Here is a 21,071-nt window from a genome sequence, read left to right as displayed (position 1 = left end):
TTAAGCACACAGCATGTGTGCCACAGAAACAAAAACCAGACACTTATCTTTGCTGAATTGGCAACAAGGCAGGAGGAACCAGACAAAGATCCAAAACCTCCCAGAACCATGGACAACTGGCAAGTACTAATGAATCCTGCACACTTAAATACCCCAGTCAGAACTGCAATCAGCAGAAACACCTGACCAGGACTGCAACTCAGGGACAACTGCATTACCACCTACAACCACTGGAGAGAACCCAAAAGCAGAATTCACAACACTAACAAAATTATTGTTGTCACAGAGGTTGCGACCCGGCTCGTGTTTGTGAGGGGCCAGCCGACAGTAGCGCAAACTTCAACTGGATGAAGGTCCTTGGATGCATATTCAGTTGAACTGTATTGCAGCAAAGAGACCCACCGGGTCTATGTGTTGAAATACAGCCTGCCAGCCAATCAGAGGCCAACAGCTAATGTTGGCATGCACGAGACTGGGGGTGCATCACAGTGATGTTGTGTGCTCCAGTCGCTTGAAAGCTGAAGTATTCTGCTGGCTTCAGAAGAGGATGCTGCATAGCGGGGGAGCGGAGGAAAGGTGAGCAGAATCAATAATTTTTTTCTATGCATAAAGGAACAGCGGCAGAATGGGGGGCATATATACAAGGATGGGGAACATACATACCAAAATAGGGGATATATACCAGAATAAGGGACATATATACCAGGATTGGGTATATATATACCAAAATGGGGCCCAGGATCAAGGCCATATATATAAGGATGGGGCCCAGAATAAGGGACATATATACCAATGATGGGGGATATATATCAGGATGGGGCCCAGGATAAAATGCATATATATATATATATATATATATATACTAGATTGTGGCCCGATTCTAACGCATCGGGTATTCTAGAATATGCATGTCCCCGTAGTATATGGACAATGATGATTCCAGAATTCGATGCAAACTGTGCCCGTCGCTGATTGGTCGAGGCAACCTTTATGACATCATCGTCGCCATGGCAACCATTATGACATCTACATCGATGCTGTGCCTGTTGCTGATTGGTCGAGGCAACCTTTATGACATCACCGTCGCCATGGCAACCATTATGACATCATCGTCACTGTGCCCATCGCTGATTGGCCGAGGCAACCTTTATGACATCATCTTCGCCATAGCAACCATTATAACATCATCGTCACTGTGCCCGTTGCTGAGTGGTCGAGGTCTGGCGGCCTCGACCAATCAGAGCTGCGGGATGTCTACGTCCTTTATGACATCATCGTCGCTGTGCCGGTCGCTGATTGGTCGAGGCCTGACGGCCTCGACCAATCAGAGAGGCGGGATTTCCAGGACAGACAGACAGACAAACAGATAGAAAGACAGACATACAGACGGAAAAACCCTTATCTATATATATAATTGTACTAGATTGTGGCCCGATTCTAACGCATCGGGTATTCTAGAATATGCATGTCCCCATAGTATATGGACAATGATGATTCCAGAATTCGCGGCAGACTGTGCCCATCGCTGATTGGTCGAGGCAACCTTTATGACATCATTGTCGCCATGGCAACCATTATGACATCTGTTATGACCTGGTGGTTAGGAGCACCCGGCACGACCTGATGGTTAAACTCACACAGGACAAGCTCTGGGATGTGGAAGCTCTGCTGACCGCAGGCCCTAATCCTATCACAACAACTAGAAATAGCCGTGGAGCGTTCCTGACTCTCCCTAGACACCTCTTCACAGCACTAAGAGCTAGCTAGCCCTAGAAATAGAAAATAAAGCCTACCTTGCCTCAGAGAAATTCCCCAAAGGAAAAGGCAGCCCCCCACATATATTGACTGTGAGTAAAGATGAAAGTCACAAACACAGAAATGAAATAGGATTCAGCAAAGGGAGGCCAGACTTACTAAACAGACAGAGGATAGGAAAGGTATCTCTGTGGTCAGCACAAAAAACTACAAAAGACCACGCAGAGTGTGCAAAAAGACCTCCGCACCGACTAACGGTGCGGAGATGCCACTCTGCATCCCAGAGCTTCCAGCTAGCAAGACAAAATCATGATAACCAGCTGGACAAGGAAACAATAAACAAATAATAACTATCAGGAACTTAGCTTCTGATGGAGAAGACAGGTCACCAGAAAGATCCAAGAGCGAACTGAACCAATGCAGGAACATTGACAGCTGGCATGGAGTAACGATCTGAGTGGAGTTAAATAGAGCAGCCAACCAAAGGATAAACCACGTCACCTGTGTAAGGAACCTCAGAAGCAGCAGCTTCACTCTCAGCCACCAGAGGGAGTCCATGGACAGAACTCGCCGAAGTACCATTCATGACCACAGGAGGGAGTTCGACAACAGAATTCACAACAGTACCCCCCCCTTGAGGAGGGGTCACCGAACCCTCACCAGAGCCTCCAGGCCTATCAGGATGAGCCAAATGAAAGGCACGAACTAGATCGGCAGCATGAACATCAGAGGCAAAAACCCAGGAATTATCTTCCTGACCATAACCCTTTCACTTGACCAGGTACTGGAGTTTCCGTCTCGAAACACGAGAATCCAAAATCTTCTCCACCACATACTCCAACTCCCCCTCGACCAACACCGGGGCAGGAGGATCAACGGAGGGAACCATAGGCGCCACGTATCTCCGCAACAACGACCTATGGAACACATTATGGATGGCAAAAGAAGCTGGAAGGTCCAAACGAAATGACACAGGATTAAGAACTTCAGAAATCTTATATGGCCCAATGAAACGAGGCTTAAACTTAGGAGAGGAAACCTTCATTGGAACATGACGAGATGACAACCAAACCAAATCCCCAACACGAAGTCGGGGACCAACACAGCACCGGCGGTTAGCGAAACGTTGAGCCTTCTCCTGGGACAATGTCAAATTGTCCACCTCATGAGTCCAAATCTGCTGCAACCTGTCCACCACCGTATCCACACCAGGACAGTCCGAAGGCTCAACCTGCCCTGAAGAGAAACGAGGATGGAAACCAGAATTACAGAAAAAAGGAGAAACTAAAGTAGCCGAGCTGGCCCGATTATTAAGGGCGAACTCAGCCAAAGGCAAGAAGGACACCCAATCATCCTGATCAGCAGAAACAAAGCATCTCAGATATGTTTCCAAAGTCTGATTAGTTCGTTCGGTTTGGCCATTAGTCTGAGGATGGAAAGCCGAAGAAAAAGACAAATCAATGCCCATCTTAGCACAAAAAGACCGCCAAAACCTTGAAACAAACTGGGAACCTCTGTCCGAGACGATGTTCTCTGGAATGCCATGCAAACGAACCACATGCTGGAAAAACAATGGCACCAAATCAGAGGAGGAAGGCAATTTAGACAAGGGTACCAAATGGACCATCTTAGAGAAGTGATCACAAACCACTAGTGTTAAGCATTCCGATACCGCAAGTATCGGGTATCGGCCGATATTTGCGGTATCGGAATTCCGATACCGAATTCCGATACTTCCCACGTATCGGATACCGGAATCGGAAGTTCCCAGAATTCAAACTGAACGCAGCAGCCAATGAGGAATGAATGGAAGTGTGGGCACATCCTGTTTAGCATGGTGGGCATGTAAGTACTGGCAAGGCTGTGATTGGCTGCTGAAATGATGTCACTCTGCACTATAAAAAACGCTGCCGCCATTTTGCGCTCACTCTGCTTTGATTTCAGTTAGGGACAGGACGCTGTGTTCTAACTGAGGGCCAGTTGAGATAGCTAATTGCTTTATTTTCCTTTCCCAAGGCTAATTTAGCAAAACGCTGTGTGTTCTTCACTGTTCACCTTGCTCTTGCCTTGCAGCGCTGTTTTAACAGCGTTCTGCAAGGTCTCTGTGTGTGTGTGTGCAGCTCACTCTGTAGTCTGTGTGCAGCCATATACCCGATTGTATTCAGTTCAGGGGGGGTTCACACTGCCTCACACAGTTGTCCTTTTTTCCTCATAGTGCAGCCTGCTGCACATTTTTTCACAAATTTCCTATTAGTGTCTTTCCACCCGTCTCCAGCTAAATTGTGGAAAAACACTACATAGGATAACCTAGAGGGGGGTTTTTGGGCCTTGCAGCGCCATTTACGGCTGTCTGCACGGTCTCCGTGTGAGCCCAGCTCGCCCTGTAGTCTGTGTGCAGCCATAGCCGGTTGGATTCAGCTCAGGGTTCGTTACTGCCTCATACCTTGAAAAAAATTTCCCTTTTTTTCAAATAGTGCAGCCTGTTTAAAATTTAAAAAAAAAATTTCCTATTAGTGTTTTTCCACCCGTCTACAGCTAAATTGTGGAAAAACACTACATAGGATAACCTAGAGGGGTTTTTTTGGGCCTTGCAGCGCCGTTTACGGCTGTCTGCACGGTCTCTGTGTGAGCGCAGCTCGCCCTGTAGTCTGTGTGCAGCTATAGCCGGTTGGATTCAGCTCAGGGTGCGTTACTGCCTCATACCTTGAAAAAAAATTTCCTTTTTTTCAAATAGTGCAGCCTGTTTAAAATTTTATAAAAAAAATTCCTATTAGTGTCTTTCCACCCGTCTCCAGCTAAATAGTGGAAAAACACTACATAGGATAACCTAGAGGAGGGTTTTTGGGCCTTGCAGCGCCGTTTACGGCTGTCTGCACGGTCCCCGTGTGAGTTAAACTTGCTCTGTAGTCCGATCTGCAGAAAAAAAAAAAGGAAAGTTCACCAAACACAACTTAACACTTGTGTAGGCCACATTTGAAAAATAATAAAGTTTAGTCCACACTTTACAACATTAGTGTTTCTTACACCTGTTAGGAGGAGCATTTCAGGAATAAGCACACTAAGGCCTTAGTACTTTTCTGCTTATCTTTATCTGTCAACCAAGATGAAGAGGGCAGGGAGTAAGGCACGTGGGCGTGGGCGCGGAGCAGGGAGAGGAGCAGGGAGAGGACGTGGTGATTCTGTGCCTGCTGCGGGCACCGGTGACTCGTCGTCACTCAGTTTCAGCAGGGAACAGTCCTTCATGCGCAGCTTTGTCGGAGAGCGCCGTGCACCGCTGCTGCGTGAAGACCAAATTGAAGCCGTTGTCGGGTGGATGGCAGCTAACGCCTCGGCATCGACTTCAGTTAGTGCCACATCCTCTCAGGCACAGAGCACTGGAGAGCAGCCATCTGTCTCTTCACCACCTGCCAAATTGGCCAGGCAGTCAGAGAGCCCAGGACAGGAGCCGTCTCTACTTCTGTTCTCTGAATCTCTTGGCTTGGAAACAGGGGGCCAGCCAAGCAGCATTGGAGAAATGGAAGAAGAGGCAGTGTGCAGTGATGCCCAACAGCTTTGTCTCTCTGACTCTGAAGAGGCGGGTGGGCCAGTGCCTCCGGTGACCACAGCGCAGTACGCATCTGATGATGAAACTCAGGTGCCGCTTTCTGGTGCGTACTGTGCTGCCGAGACTACCCAGGAGGAGCAGTTGGTGGCAGAGGGTAGTGGAGATGATGAGGTCGTTGACCCATCGTGGCGTGAGGAACAGGAAGGTGGTGGGAGCAGCTCTGAGGAAGAGATTCCCCTTACGGGCCAAAGAGGGAGAGAGAGGGGAAAGACTGCGGAGCCTGTAGCCTCCACTTTGGCACCCGTTAGGAGCCTGTCTCTTTCCAAAGCCAAAAAGGGCGCTCCCAAGACTTGCAGTGCCTGGTCCTTTTTTGACACAGTTGCAGATGACATTTGTTTTGTCAAATGCAAGCTGTGTCATCATAAAGTAAAAAGAGGGAAAAATGTCAGCAACCTCAATACCACAAATATGTGGAAACATGTGCGGACCAGGCACGCGGTGGAGTTACAGAAACACACTGAAGATGTAGGCCAACCAACAGCGGCAGCTACCACCTCTTCAGCTCGTGTTGCCTCTTCCTCCAGCTCACGCACAGCTGGTTTGGCTTCCTCCCACGATCGCCATGGAAGAACCTCTGGCACTGTTGTCCAGAGACCTTGTGTAATTCCACCCACAGCACCACCTTCCCAGTCATCCTCACACTCCCAGTCTACTCTACAGCCATCGGTAGTACAGGCATGGGAGAAAAGGCGGGCATTCTTGGCCAACCACCCCCGAGCACAGGCTCTGAATGCAGGCATTGCCAAACTGTTGTCCCTGGAAATGCTCTCATTCAGGCTGGTGGAGACTGACAGCTTCCGTGACTTGATGGCATTGACAGTCCCACAGTACAAGGTGCTCAGCCGCTTTTACTTCAGCAGGCAAGCTGTCCCTGCCCTGCACAGGCATGTTGAGGGAAACATAAAACATGCGCTACTGAACGCCGTCAGTAGCAAGGTCCACCTCACCACCGATGCGTGGACCAGTCAGCATGGACAGGGGCGATACGTTTCCCTCACTGCCCATTGGGTTAATGTTGTTGAGCCAGGTACAGATCGTGCGAGTGGCGCAGGACGTGTCCTGCCCACTCCAAGGATTGCAGGAATCCAGTCTGTACGCATTGACTCCTCCTCTTACACAAGTTCCTCAGAATCATCTCTGCAGGATCCGTCACAGTCCACCTCCACATGGACCCGTGAACGTTTACCTATGACCGACATGAGCACAGCTGTGGCCAAACGTCAGCAGGCCGTCTTGAAACTAGTTTCAGTGAATCGAAGCCACACAGCGGAGGAGCTCTGGAATGCCATCAAGCAGGAGAGCGATGTGTGGTTACTGCCAGCGAATCTCCAGCCAGGCATGGTAGTGTGTGACAATGGCCGAAATCTGGTGGCAGCTTTGGCCCTTGGCAACCTCACTCACATCCCATGTCTGGTACACGTGCTCAATTTGGTTGTGCAGAGTTTTCTGAGGGACTATCCGGATCTTGATGCCCTGCTGCACAAGGTCCGCCTAGAGTGTGCTCACTTGCGGCGTTCCAGCTTGGCCAGATCCCGCATTGCTGCTCTGCAGCGCCGATTCCGCCTTCCGGAACACCGCATCATATGTGACCTACCTACCCGGTGGAATTCCACGTTACATATGTTGGAGCGGTTGTGTGAGCAGCAGCAAGCAGTTATGGAGTACCAGCTGCATCAGGCACAAAGAAGTCGCAGTCAGCGCCGATCAGACTTCACAACCACAGAGTGGGCCACTATGAAGGACGTCTGCCAGGTTTTGCGTCCTTTTGATTATTCCACGCGGATGGCAAGTGCAGATGATGCACTAGTCAGCATGACTGTCCCCCTTATCTGCCTGCTTCAGCAAACTTTGCAAGGGTTAAGGGATGATGTTGTGGAAGAGGTGGAGGATGAGGAGTCACCTTTTCCATCAGCTTCTGGAGAGTCAGCGCCACGTGGTTCCTCACAAAGGGGTACGCAGGGGCCACTTTGTGAGGAGGATGAGAAGGAGTCAATGGAGGAGGAAGAGCTCTGTCCAGAGGAGGGAGCGACACAATTGTCCAGTGGTCAGTGTGTACAGCGAGGGTGGGGTGATGACGAGCGGGCAGAGATCATGTCTCAAGCAGGGGACAGCGTTTCTGGGCCAGTTGGCAGTCTGCAGCACATGGTGGATTTCATGCTGCAGTGCCTGAGAAACGACCGCCGCATCGACCACATTCTCAACATGCCTGATTATTGGGTGTTCACCCTCCTCGATCCTCGCTACCGGGACAACGTCCAAAAATTCATCCCAGCGTTGACCCGGGAGCGAAAATTGCGGGAGTACCACGACACACTGGTGAATTCCATCATCTTCTCCAGTCCAACTGAGAGGAGTGCTGCTAGTGCTTTACAAAGCAGCTCAGTGCGTCGAGGCAGTGGGGGAGGCTCTGCCCAAAGAGGGAGCAGAAGCAGTGCCTCTGTCCAAGGCAAGCCCAGTATGGCACAACTCTGGCACACTTTTGTGTGCCCGCCCCAAATGTCTACACCATCACCGGCGGCTCCAGTCAGCAGGAGGCAATGGTTCCGTCAGATGGTGACAGACTACATGGCTTGCCCTCTTACTGTACTCCCAGACGGCTCTTCCCCGTTCAAGTTTTGGGTCTCTAAGCTGGATACATGGCCAGAGCTAAGCCAGTATGCATTGGAGGTGCTGGCTTGCCCTGCGGCTAGTGTCCTATCGGAACGTGTCTTTAGTGCCGCAGGTGGTGTACTAACAGACCGTCGCATGCGACTATCCTCCGATAACGTTGACCGGCTTACTTTCCTGAAAATGAACCAGGCCTGGATCTCGCAGGAATTTGCCACTCCTCTGCCTGATTAAGTAATTGGGTGTCATCCAGGTCTCCTGATGTGTTCATCTTTCTACCACCTGAACTGCTATTCCTGGGCTCCAACACCGCCAGTTGCGGCTCAGAAGTGCAGGCTGCACAGTAAAAACATACGACCCAGTGTTATTGGGTTTCAGTAACGTCTGCTGATCCCCAGCTGTGTAGCCAGCAATGTGTCCTGCGACCGCCACGCTGGCACAACAACCTAAATGTAAGGGAACCTGTCCCCCCCCCCCGGCGTTTGTTACTGAAAGAGCCATCTTGTGCAGCAGTAATGCTGCACAAGGAAAAGGTAGCTCTTTTATTTTAGCTCCTTGCACACGCAGAACTTAACACTTATAAAATGTGTTCACTGATACCGTTATACCGTCCCGGAGCTGGGACTTTCCTTCGTAATGTGACGCAGCACTGCCGTCATTCCTACCCCCTTGGTGCCATGCGCTGCCTCCTCAACGTTGTTTTAAGCTGTCATGGAGCCTGCGCTGTTCTGTTATCCCTTGCCCATGCACTATTTGCGCTGCCTGTCTTCTGACATAATTTGGTGTCAGGCTGGCTGCGCCTGTGCGGCCGCGCTGCCCGAGATTCCGCCTCGCAGTGTCTTCTGATTGAATCACACTGCGGGCCTTGGATCCATGGGCATGCGCAGTGCATATCTTCCCCTCGGGCTCTCGCTCATCTCCCTCCGCCTTCTTTAGACTGTGCGCCGTCAGCTGATCCCTAATAGCATGCCACGGCCGTGACACCGCACAGTCTGAAGAAGAGGGAAGGAGGGGAGTGAGAGTCGAGGATATGCACTGTGCATGCCCATGGATCCAACGCCCGCAGTGGGATTACGTTAGGCGACACTGCGAGGTGGGATCTGGAGCAGCGTGGACGCACAGGCACTGACAGCCTGACACCAAATTATGTCAGAAGACAGGCAGCGCTAATTGGGCAAGGCCAAGGGATAACAGAACAGCGCAGGCTCCGTGACAGCTTAAAACAACGCTGAGGAGGCAGCGCACGGCACCAAGGGGATAGGAATGACAGCTGTGCTGTGTCCCATTACGAAGGAAATTCGCACCTCCGTGACGGTTTTACGGTATAAGGGGACACATTTTTAGTGTTTACTTCTGTGTTTGCAAGGAGCATAATTAAAAGAGCAACCTTTTCCTTTTGCATCCGTAGTGCTGCACAAGATGGCTCTTTCAGCTACAAACGTCTTGGGGGGGGGTTAAAGGTTCCCTTTGAACTTGCTCCAATCAGGCTTCGGCCTACACTCTGTTCCTCTGTTCCTCCTGCTGTCCCTGGGCTCTAACACCGCCAGTTGGTGCCTGGAAGTGCTGTCTGCACAGTCAACAGTCGCTCCTCTGTTATTGGGGTTCAGTAACGTCAGCTGATCCCCAGCTGTGTGTGCGGCAATACCTCCAATCTGCTCCTCCTCCTGTCCCTGGGCTCTAACACCACCAGTTGGTGCCTGGAAGTGCTGTCTGCACAGTCAACAGTCGCTCCTCTGTTATTGGGGTTCAGTAACGTCAGCTGATCCCCAGCTGTGTGTGTGGCAATACCTCCAATCTGCTCCTCCTGCTGTCCCTGGGCTCTAACACCGCCAGTTGGTGCCTGGAAGTGCTGTCTGCACCGTCAACAGTCGCTCCTCTGTTATTGGGGTTCAGTAACGTCAGCTGATCCCCAGCTGTGTATCCGGCAACGTGTCATGCGACCGCCACGCTGGCACAACTAAAATGTAAGGGGACCTGTCCCTCCCCCCCCCTAGGCGTTTGTTACTGAAAGAGCCACCTTGTGCAGCACTAATACTGCACAAGGAAAAGGTCGCTCTTGATATTATGCTTATTGCAAACGCTGAACTACACACTCATGTAATGTGTCCCCTCACACCGTCAAACTGTCCCTGAGGTGGGACTTTCCTTTGTAATGTGACGCAGCACAGCCGTCATTGCTACCCCCTTGGCACCGTGCGCTGCCTCCTTAGCGTTGTTTGATTCCGTCCTGGACCCTGCGCTGTTATGTTATCCCTTGGCCATGCACAGTTTGCGCTGCCCGTCCTCTGACATCATTTGTTGTCGTCCTGTCTGCGCCTGTGCGTCCACGCTGCCCGAAATCCCACCTCGCAGTGTCGTCTAATGTGATCCCACAGTGGGCCTGGTATCCATGGCCATGCGCAGTGCATATACTAGCCTCTCACTCCCCTTCTTCACGCTTCTTCAGACTAGGCGGCGTCAGCTGATCCCTAATAGCATGCTACGGCCGTGACGCCGCACAGTCTGAAGAAGCAGGAAGGAGGTGAGTGAGAGGCGATGATATGCACTGCGCATGCCCATGGATCCCTGGCCCGCAGTGGGATTATATTAGATGACACTGCGAGGTTGGATCTCGGGCAGCTTGGACGCACAGGCACTGCCAGCCTGACACCTAAATGATGTCAGAAGACGGGCACCGCTAACTGTGCATGGCCAAGGGATAACATTACAGCGCGGGCTCCGTGACAGAACCAAACAACGTTGAGGAGGTGGCGCACGGCACCAAGGGGGTTGGAATGATGGCTGTGCTGTGTCACATTAAAAAGGAAAGTCCCACTTCCGGGACGGTTTGACGGTGTGAGGGGACACATTATATGAGTGTGTACTTCAGCGTTTGCAAGGAGCATAATTTTCGGAGCCACCATTTTCCATGTGCAGTATTACTGCTGTACAAGATGGCTCTTTCAGCAACAAATGCCTGGGGGGGGTGGGTTAAAGGTTCCCTTTCAACTTGCTCCACTGCAGGCTTCGGCCTACACTCTGCTCCTCTTTGATTCCCTGGGTTTCAACACTGTCAGTTGCCACCTGGAAGTGTTGTCTACACAGAAAAAACACTACCTGATGTGTCAGTGGGGTTCAGCACCGCCAGCTGTTCCCCTGCTGTGTAGTCGGCAACGTGTCCAGCACAAGCCACGCTGACACAACAGAACAAAAGCTGCCACCAGTGCAGGCTTCGGCCTACACTCTGCTCCTCTCCTCCTCCTGCTGCCCCTGGGCTCAAACACCGCTAGTTTTTGCCCGGAAGTGCTAGCTGCACAGAGAAAAACACCAGCCAATGTGTTAGTGGGGTTCAGCACCGCCAGCTGTTCCCCTGCTGTGTAGCCGGCAACGTGACCTGCAAACGCCACGCAGGCACATGAACTGAAATTAAAGGGACCCTGCCACCCACCCCAAGGTGTTTCTATATATAACAGCTACCTTGTACAGCAGTAATGCTGTATTTGTACAAGGTGGCTGACTTTTTCTCATTGCCAACGTGGAACTTAACACGTACAAAATGTGTCTCATTGAGACCATTCCACTGTCCCTGAGGTGAGACTTTCCTTTCTAATGGTACGCAGCACCACCCTTGGTAGCGCTGCCCGTCTTCTGACATCATTGGTTGGCTGCCTGTGCCTGTACGTCCGCCCTGCCCGACACAACCCCCCTCGTTGTCTCATATATTTTGGCTGCGAGGGTGTGATTGATGGGCATGTGCAGTGCATATGTTCGCCTGTCTTAACTCATCTCCTTCCGCCTTCTTCAGACTGTGCGGCCTCATGGCCGTGGTAGGCGATAAGGGATCAGCTGAGGCCGCCCAGTCTGAAGCAGGTGTAAGGACATGTGTGAGTGGCAAACATATTTACTGCACAAGGGCACGAATCCCAGCCACGCAGTGTGGTTTTTTGAAAACACACTGCGGGTCTTGGATTCATGGCCATTGCTAACCGCACCGGCCAACATGAAATGAGGTGAGAAGACAGGCAGCGCTCACAGCGCATGGCCAAGGGATCACAATAGCGCAGACTCCTGTACAGCAAATAACAACGCTCAGGAGGCTGCGCCCTGCACCAAGGCGTTATTTATGTGCACCTGTGCTGCGTCTCCTTAAAAAGACAAGTCACGCCTCTAATACAGTTCTACTGTTCAATGGGCTAAATTGTGTACGTCTTTCATTCTGCGTGTGCAATGAGCAAAACTTAAAGAGCCACCTTTAGCTTGTGTAGTTTTACTGCTGCACAAGGTGTGGCTCTTCAACATTGTAACACCTGAGGGTGGGTTAAAGGTTACCTTTGACATTGGTTCAATTAGGCTTCGGCCTACACTCTGCTCCTCCTGCAGATCCTGGGCTCTAACTACGCCAGTTGGGGCCCGGAAGTGCTGGCTGCACAGAGAAAAACACCCACCATTGTGTCAGTGGGGTTCAGCACCGCCAGCTGTTCCCCTGCTGTGTAGCCGGCATCATGTCCAGCACAAGCCATGCTGGCACAACAGACCAAAAGCTGCCACCAGTGCAGGCTTCGGCCTACACTCTGCTCCTCTCCTCCTCCTGCTGACCCTGGGCTATAACACCGCCAGTTGTAGCCTGGAAGTGCTAGCTGCGCAGAGAAAAACACCCACCATTGTGTCAGTGGGGTTCAGCACCGCCAGCTGTTCCCCTGCTGTGTAGCCAGCATCGTGTCCAGCACAAGCCATGCTGGCACAACAGACCAAAAGCTGCCACCAGTGCAGGCTTCGGCCTACACTCTGCTCCTCTCCTCCTCCTGCTGACCCTGGGCTATAACACCGCCAGTTGTAGCCTGGAAGTGCTAGCTGCGCAGAGAATAACACCCGCCAATGTGTTAGTGGGGTTCAGCACCGCCAGCTGTTCCCCTGCTGTGTAGCCGGCATCGTGTCCAGCACAAGCCACGCTGGCACAACCGACCAAAAGCTGCCACCAGTGGAGGCTTCGGCCAACAATCTGCTCCTCTCCTCCTCCTGCTGACCCTGGGCTCAAACACCGCAAGTTTTTGCCCGGAAGTGCTAGCTGCACAGAGAAAAACACCAGCCAATGTGTTAGTGGGGTTCAGCACCGCCAGCTGTTCCCCTGCTGTGTAGCCGGCAACGTGACCTGCAAACGCCACGCAGGCACATGAACTGAAATTAAAGGGAACCTGGCCCCACCCCCCCAGGTGTTTCTATGTATAACAGCCACCTAGTACAGCAGTACTGCTGCATTTGTACAAGGTGGCTGATTTTTTCTCCTTGCACACATTGAATTAAACACGTAAAATATGTGTCTCATTACAGACCACTACAATGTCCCTGAGGTGTGACTTTCCTTTTTAATGACACGCACCACCCCCCTTGGTAGCGCTGCCCGTCTTCTGACATCATTGGTTGGCTGCCTGTGCCTGTGCGTCCGCCCTGCCCGACACAACCTCCCTCGTTGTCTCATATATTTTGGCTGCGAGGGTGTGATTGTTGGGCATGTGCAGTGCATATGTTCGCCTGTCTTAACTCATCTCCTTCTGCCTTCTTCAGACTGTGCGGCCTCATGGCCGTGGTAGGCGATAAGGGATCAGCTGAGGCCGCCCAGTCTGAAGCAGGTGTAAGGACATGTGTGAGCGGCAAACATATTTACTGCACAAGGCCACAAATCCCAGCCACGCAGTGTGATTTTTTGAAAACACACTGCGGGCCTGGGATTCATATCCATTGCTAACCGCACCGGCCAACATGAAATGAGGTGAGAAGACAGGCAGCGCTCACAGCGCATGGCCAAGGGATCACAATAGCGCAGACTCCTGTACAGCAAATAACAACGCTCAGGAATCAGCGCCCAGCACCTAGTTGTAAATTTTGACACCTGTGCTGCGTCTCCTTACTAAGACAAGTCACGCCTCCACTACTGTTTGACAGTATAATGGGCTAAATAGTGTACGTGTTTTATTCAGCGTGTGCAAGGAGCAAAATTAAGACAGCAACCTTTGACTTGTGCAGCATTAATGCTGCACAAGGTGTGGCTCTTGTACCTTGCAACACCTGAGGGGGGGTTAAAGGTTACCTTTGAAATTGGTTCAACTAGGCTTCGGCCTACACTCTGCTCCTCTCCTCCTCCTGCTGACCATGGGCTCTAACACCGCTAGTTTTTGCCCGGAAATGCGAGCTGCACAGAGAAAAACACCAGCCAATGTGTTAGTGGGGTTCAGCACCGCCAGCTGTTCCCCTGCTGTGTAGCCGGCATCGTGTCCAGCACAAGCCACGCTGGCACAACCGACCAAAAGCTGCCACCAGTGCAGGCTTCGGCCTACACTCTGCTCCTCTCCTCCTCCTGCTGCCCCTGGGCTCAAACACCGCTAGTTTTTGCCCGGAAGTGCTAGCTGCACAGAGAAAAACAACAGCCAATGTGTTAGTGGGGTTCAGCACCGCCAGCTGTTCCCCTGCTGTGTAGCCGGCATCGTGTCCAGCACAAGCCACGCTGGCACAACCGACCAAAAACTGCCACCAGTGCAGGCTTCGGCCTACACTCTGCTCCTCTCCTCCTCCTGCTGACCCTGGGCTCTAACACCGCCAGTTTTTGCCCGGACATGCTAGCTGCACAGAGAAAAACACCAGTCAATGTGTCAGTGGGGTTCAGCACCGCCAGCTGTTCCCCTGCTGTGTAGCTGGCAACGTGTCCTGCAAACGCCATGCAGGCACCTGAACTGAAATTAAAGGGAACCAGCCCCCACCCCCCAGGTGTTTCTATGTATAACAGCCACCTTGTACAGCAGTACTGCTGCATTTGTACAAGGTGGCTGACTTTTTCTCCTTGCCCACATTTAAATAAACACGTACTAAATGTGTCTCATTGAGACCATTCCACTGTCCCTGAGGTGTGACTTTCCTTTCTAATGATACGCAGCACCACCCTTGGTAGCGCTGCCCGTCTTTTGACATCATTGGTTAGCTGGCTGCGCCTGTGCGTCTGCCCTGCTCGAAACAACGCCCCTCGGTGTCTTATTTTTTAGGACAGCGAGGGTGTGATTGATGGGCATGTGCAGTGCATATGTTTGCCTGTGTTCACTCATCTCCTTCCGCCTTCTTCAGACTGGGTGGCCTCATGGCCGCGGCATGCGATAAGGGATCAGATGAGGCCGCCCAGTCTGAAGCAGGTGTAAGGACATGTGTGAGCGGCAAACATATTTACTGCACAAGGCCACGAATCCCAGCCACGCAGTGTGATTTTTTGAAAACACACTGTGGGTCTGGGATTCATGTCCATCGCTAACCGCAACGGCCGACATGAAATGAGGTCAGAAGACAGGAAGCGCTCACAGCGCATGGCCAAGGGATAACAAGAGCGCAGACTCCTGTACAGCAAATAACAACGCTCAGGAAGCTGCGCCCAGCACCTAGGTGTAAATTTTGACACCTGTGCTGCGTCTCCTTAAAAAGACAAGTCACGCCTCCACTACTGTTTGACAGTATAATGGGCTAAATAGTGTACGTGTTTTATTCAGCGTGTGCAAGGAGCAAATGTAATGGAGCAACCTTTTACTTGTGCAGCATATATGCTGCACAAGGTGTGGCTCTTGTACCTTGCAACACCTGAGGGGGGGTTAAAGGTTACCTTTGAAATTGGTTCAACTAGGCTTCGGCCTACACTCTGCTCCTCTCCTCCTCCTGCTGACCCTGGGCTATAACACCGCCAGTTGTAGCCTGGAAGTGCTAGCTGCACAGAGAAAAACACCCGCCAATGTGTTAGTTGGGTTCAGCACCGCCAGCTGTTCCCCTGCTGTGTAGCCGGTATCGTGTCCAGCACAAGCCACGCTGGCACAACTGACCAAAAGCTGACACCAGTGCAGGCTTCGGCCTACACTCTGCTCCTCTCCTCCTCCTGCTGCCCCTGGGCTCAAACACCGCTAGTTTTTGCCCGGAAGTGCTAGCTGCACAGAGAAAATCACCAACCAATGTGTTAGTGGGGTTCAGCACCGCCAGCTGTTCCCCTGCTGTGTAGCCGGCAACGTGACCTGCAAACGCCACACAGGCACATGAACTGAAATTGAAGGGAGCCTGCCCCCCACCCCCAGGTGTTTCTATGTATAACAGCCACCTTGTACAGCAGTAATGCTGCATTTGTACAAGGTGGCTGACTTTTTCTACTTGCCCACGTGGAACTCAACACGTACAAAATGTGTCTCATTGAGACCATTCCACTGTCCCTGAGGTGTGACTTTCCTTTCTAATGATACGCAGCACCCCCCTTGGTAGCGCTTCCCGTCTTCTGACATCATTGGTTGGCTTGTTGCGCCTGTGCGTCCGCCCTGCCTGAAACAATGCTCCTCATTATCTTACTTATTTTGACTGCGAGGGTGTGATTGATGGGCACGAGCAGTGCATATCTTCGCCTGTCTTAACTCATCTCCTTCCGCCTTCTTCAGACTGTCCAGCCTCATGGCCGCGGCAAGCGAGAAGGGATCAGCTGAGGCCGCACAGTCTGATGCAGGTGTAAGGAAATGAGTGACAGGTGAAAAAATTTACTGCGCAAGGTCACGAATCCCAGCCCCGTAGTGTGACTTAAAGAAAAGACACTGCGGGTCTGGGTTTCATGGCCATCGCTAACCGCACCGGCCAACATGAAATGAGGTCAGAAGACAGGCAGCGCTCACAGCGCATGGCCAAGGGATAACAAGAGCGCAGACTCCTGTACAGCAAATAACAACGCTCAGGAAGCTGCGCCCATGCACCAAGGTGTTATTTTGGACACCTGTGCTGCGTCTCCTTAAAAAGACAAGTCACGCCTCCACTACTGTTTGACAGTATAATGGGCTAAATAGTGTATGTGTTTTATTCAGCGTGTGCAAGGAGCAAAATAAATAGAGCAACCTTTTACTTGTGCAGCATTAATGATGCACAAGGTGTGGCTCTTGTACCTTGCAACACCTGAGGGGGGGTTAAAGGTTACCTTTGAAATTGGTTCAACTAGGCTTCGGCCTACACTCTGCTCCTCTCCTCCTCCTGCTGCCCCTGGGCTCAAACACCGCTAGTTTTTGCCCGGAAATGCGCGCTGCACAGAGAAAAACACCAGAAAAAGTGTTAGTGGGGTTCAGCACCGCCAGCTGTTCCCCTGCTGTGTAGCCGGCATCGTGTCCAGCACAAGCCACGCTGGCACAACCGACCAAAAGCTGCCACCAGTGCAGGCTTCGGCCTACACTTTGCTCCTCTCCTCCTCCTGCTGACCCTGGGCTCAAACACCGCTAGTTTTTGCCCGGAAGTGCTAGCTGCACAGAGAAAAACACCAGAAAAAGTGTTAGTGGGGTTCAGCACCGCCAGCTGTTCCCCTGCTGTGTAGCCGGCAACGTGTCCTGCAAACGCCACGCAGGCACATGAACTGAAATTGAAGGGAGCCTGCCCCCCACCCCCAGGTGTTTCTATGTATAACAGCCACCTTGTACAGCAGTACTGCTGCATTTGTACAAGGTGGCTGACTTTTTCTCCTTGCCCACGTGGAACTCAACACGTACAAAATGTGTCTCATTAGAGACCATTACAATGTCCCTGAGGTGTGACTTTCCTTTTTAATGACACGCAGCCCCCCCATTGTTAGCGCTGCCCGTCTTCTGACACCATTGGTTGGCTGGCTGTGCCTGTGCGTCCGCCCTGCCCGACACAACGCCCCTCGTTGTCTCATATATTTTGACTGGGAGGGTGTGATTGATGGGCACGAGCAGTGCATATGTTCGCCTGTCTTCACTCCCCTCCTTCCGCCTTCTTCAGACTGTGCGGCCTCATGGCCGTGGCAGGCGATAAGGGATCATCTGAGGCCGCCCAGTCTGAAACAGGTGTAAGGACATGTGTGAGCGGCGAACATATTTACTGCACAAGGCCACAAATCCCAGCACTGCAGTGTGACTTTATGAAAAGGCACTGTGGCTCTGGGATTTATGGCCATCGTTAACCGCACCGGCCAACATGAAATGAGGTCATAAGGCGGCCTGCACTAACAGGGTATTGCCAAGGGATAACACAAGAGCGCAGTCTCCTGTACTGCAAATAACAACGGTAAGGAATCTGCGCCCAGCACCTAGTTGTAAATTTTGACACCTGTGCTGCGTCTTCTTCAAAAGAAAAGTCACGCCTCCACTACTGTTTGACAGTATAATGGGCTAAATAGTGTACGTGTTTTATTCAGCGTGTGCAAGGAGCAAAATTAAGAGAGCAACCTTTGACTTGTGCAGCATTAATGCTGCACAAGGTGTGGCTCTTGTACCTTGCAACACCTGATGGGGGGTTAAAGGTTACCTTTGAAATTGGTTCAACTAGGCTTCGGCCTACACTCTGCTCCTCTCCTCCTCCTGCTGACCCTGGGCTCTAACACCGCTAGTTTTTGCCCTGAAGTGCTAGCTGCACAGAGAAAAACACCAGCCAATGTGTTAGTGGGTTTCAGCACCGCCAGCTGTTCCCCTGCTGTGTAGCCGGCATCGTGTCCAGCACAAGCCACGCTGGCACAACCGACCAAAAGCTGCCACCAGTGCAGGCTTCGGCCTACACTCTGCTCCTCTCCTCCTGCTGCTGCCCCTGGGCTCAAACACCGCTAGTTTTTGCCCGGAAGTGCTAGCTACACAGAGAAAAACACCAGCCAATGTGTTAGTGGGGTTCAGCACCGCCAGCTGTTCCCCTGCTGTGTAGCCGGCAATGTGACCTGCAAACGCCACGCAGGCACATTAACTGAAATTGAAGGAAGCCTGCCCCCCACCCCCAGGTGTTTCTATGTATAACAGCCACCTTGTACAGCAGTACTGCTGCATTTGTACAAGGTGGCTGACTTTTTCTACTTGCCCACGTGGAACTTAACACGTACAAAATGTGTCTCATTGAGACCATTCCACTGTCCCTGAGGTGTGACTTTCCTTTCTAATGATACGCAGCACCACCCTTGGTAGCGCTTCCCGTCTTTTGACACCATTGGTTGGCTGGCTGTGCCTGTGCGTCCGCCCTGCCCGACACAACGCCCCTCGTTGTCTCATATATTTTGACTGGGAGGGTGTGATTGATGGGCACGAGCAGTGCATATGTTCGCCTGTCTTCACTCCCCTCCTTCCGCCTTCTTCAGACTGTGCGGCCTCATGGCCGTGGCAGGCGATAAGGGATCAGCTGAGGCCGCCCAGTCTGAAACAGGTGTAAGGACATGTGTGAGCGGCGAACATATTTACTGCACAAGGCCACGAATCCCAGCACTGCAGTGTGACTTTATGAAAAGGCACTGTGGCTCTGGGATTTATGGCCATCGTTAACCGCACCGGCCAACATGAAATGAGGTCATAAGACGGCCTGCACTAACAGGGTATTGCCAAGGGATAACACAAGAGCGCAGTCTCCTGTACTGCAAATAACAACGGTAAGGAATCTGCGCCCAGCACCTAGTTGTAAATTTTGACACCTGTGCTGCGTCTTCTTCAAAAGAAAAGTCACGCCTCCACTACTGTTTGACAGTATAATGGGCTAAATAGTGTACGTGTTTTATTCAGCGTGTGCAAGGAGCAAAATTAAGAGAGCAACCTTTGACTTGTGCAGCATTAATGCTGCACAAGGTGTGGCTCTTGTACCTTGCAACACCTGAGGGGGGGTTAAAGGTTACCTTTGAAATTGGTTCAACTAGGCTTCGGCCTACACTCTGCTCCTCTCCTCCTCCTGCTGACCCTGGGCTCTAACACCACTAGTTTTTGCCCTGAAGTGCTAGCTGCACAGAGAAAAACACCAGCCAATGTGTTAGTGGGGTTCAGCACCGCCAGCTGTTCCCCTGCTGTGTAGCCGGCATCGTGTCCAGCACAAGCCACGCTGGCACAACCGACCAAAAGCTGCCACCAGTGCAGGCTTCGGCCTACACTCTGCTCCTCTCCTCCTGCTGCTGCCCCTGGGCTCAAACACCGCTAGTTTTTGCCCGGAAGTGCTAGCTACACAGAGAAAAACACCAGCCAATGTGTTAGTGGGGTTCAGCACCGCCAGCTGTTCCCCTGCTGTGTAGCCGGCAACGTGACCTGCAAACGCCACGCAGGCACATTAACTGAAATTGAAGGAAGCTGCCCCCCACCCCCAGGTGTTTCTATGTATAACAGCCACCTTGTACAGCAGTACTGCTGCATTTGTACAAGGTGGCTGACTTTTTCTACTTGCCCACGTGGAACTCAACACGTACAAAATGTGTCTCATTGAGACCATTCCACTGTCCCTGAGGTGTGACTTTCCTTTCTAATGATACGCAGCACCACCCTTGGTAGCGCTTCCCGTCTTTTGACATCATTGGTTAGCTGGCTGCGCCTGTGCGTCCGCCCTGCTCCAAACAACGCCCCTCGGTTTCTTATTTATTTTGTCAGCGAGGGTGTGGTTTATGGGCACGAGCAGTGCATATGTTCGCCTGTCGTCACTCATCTCCTTCCACCTTCTTCAGACTGTGCAGCCTCATGGCCGCGGCATGCGAGAAGGGATCAGCAGAGGCCGCCCAGTCTGAAGCAGGTGTAAGGACGTGTGTGAGCGGCCAAAATATTTACTGCTCAAGGCCACGAATCCCAGCACCGCTGTGTGACTTTATGAAAAGGCACTGTGGGTCTGGGATTTATGGCCATCGTTAACCGCATCGGCCAACATGAAATGAGGTCATAAGACGGGCAGCGCTAACAGGGCATTGCCAAGGGATAACACAAGAGCGCAGACTCCTGTACAGCAAATAACAACGCTCAGGAAGCTGCGCCAAGCACCAAGGCGTTATTTGGGACACCTGTGCTGCGTCTCCTTAAAAAGCCAAGTCACGCATCCACTACAGTTTGACTGTAGAATGGGCTAAATTGTGTACGTCTTTCATTCAGCGTGTGCAAGTAGACAAATTAATAGAGCAACCTTTCACTTGTGCAGCATTAATACTGCACAAGGTGTGTCTCTTGTACTTTGTAACACCTGAGGGGGGGTTAAAGGTTTCCTTTGAAATTGGTTCAACTAGGCTTCGGCCTACACTCTGCTCCTCTCCTCCTCCTCCTGCTTCACCACGGGCTCTAACATCGCTAGTTTTTGCCCGCAAGCGCTAGCTGCACAGAGAAACACACCCGCCATTGTGTTAGTGGGGTTCAGC

This window comes from Ranitomeya imitator, chromosome 5 (assembly GCF_032444005.1).
Source record: "Ranitomeya imitator isolate aRanImi1 chromosome 5, aRanImi1.pri, whole genome shotgun sequence".
NCBI classification, from domain to species: Eukaryota; Metazoa; Chordata; class Amphibia; order Anura; family Dendrobatidae; genus Ranitomeya; species Ranitomeya imitator.
Note: the sequence above shows the minus strand (reverse complement) of the source record.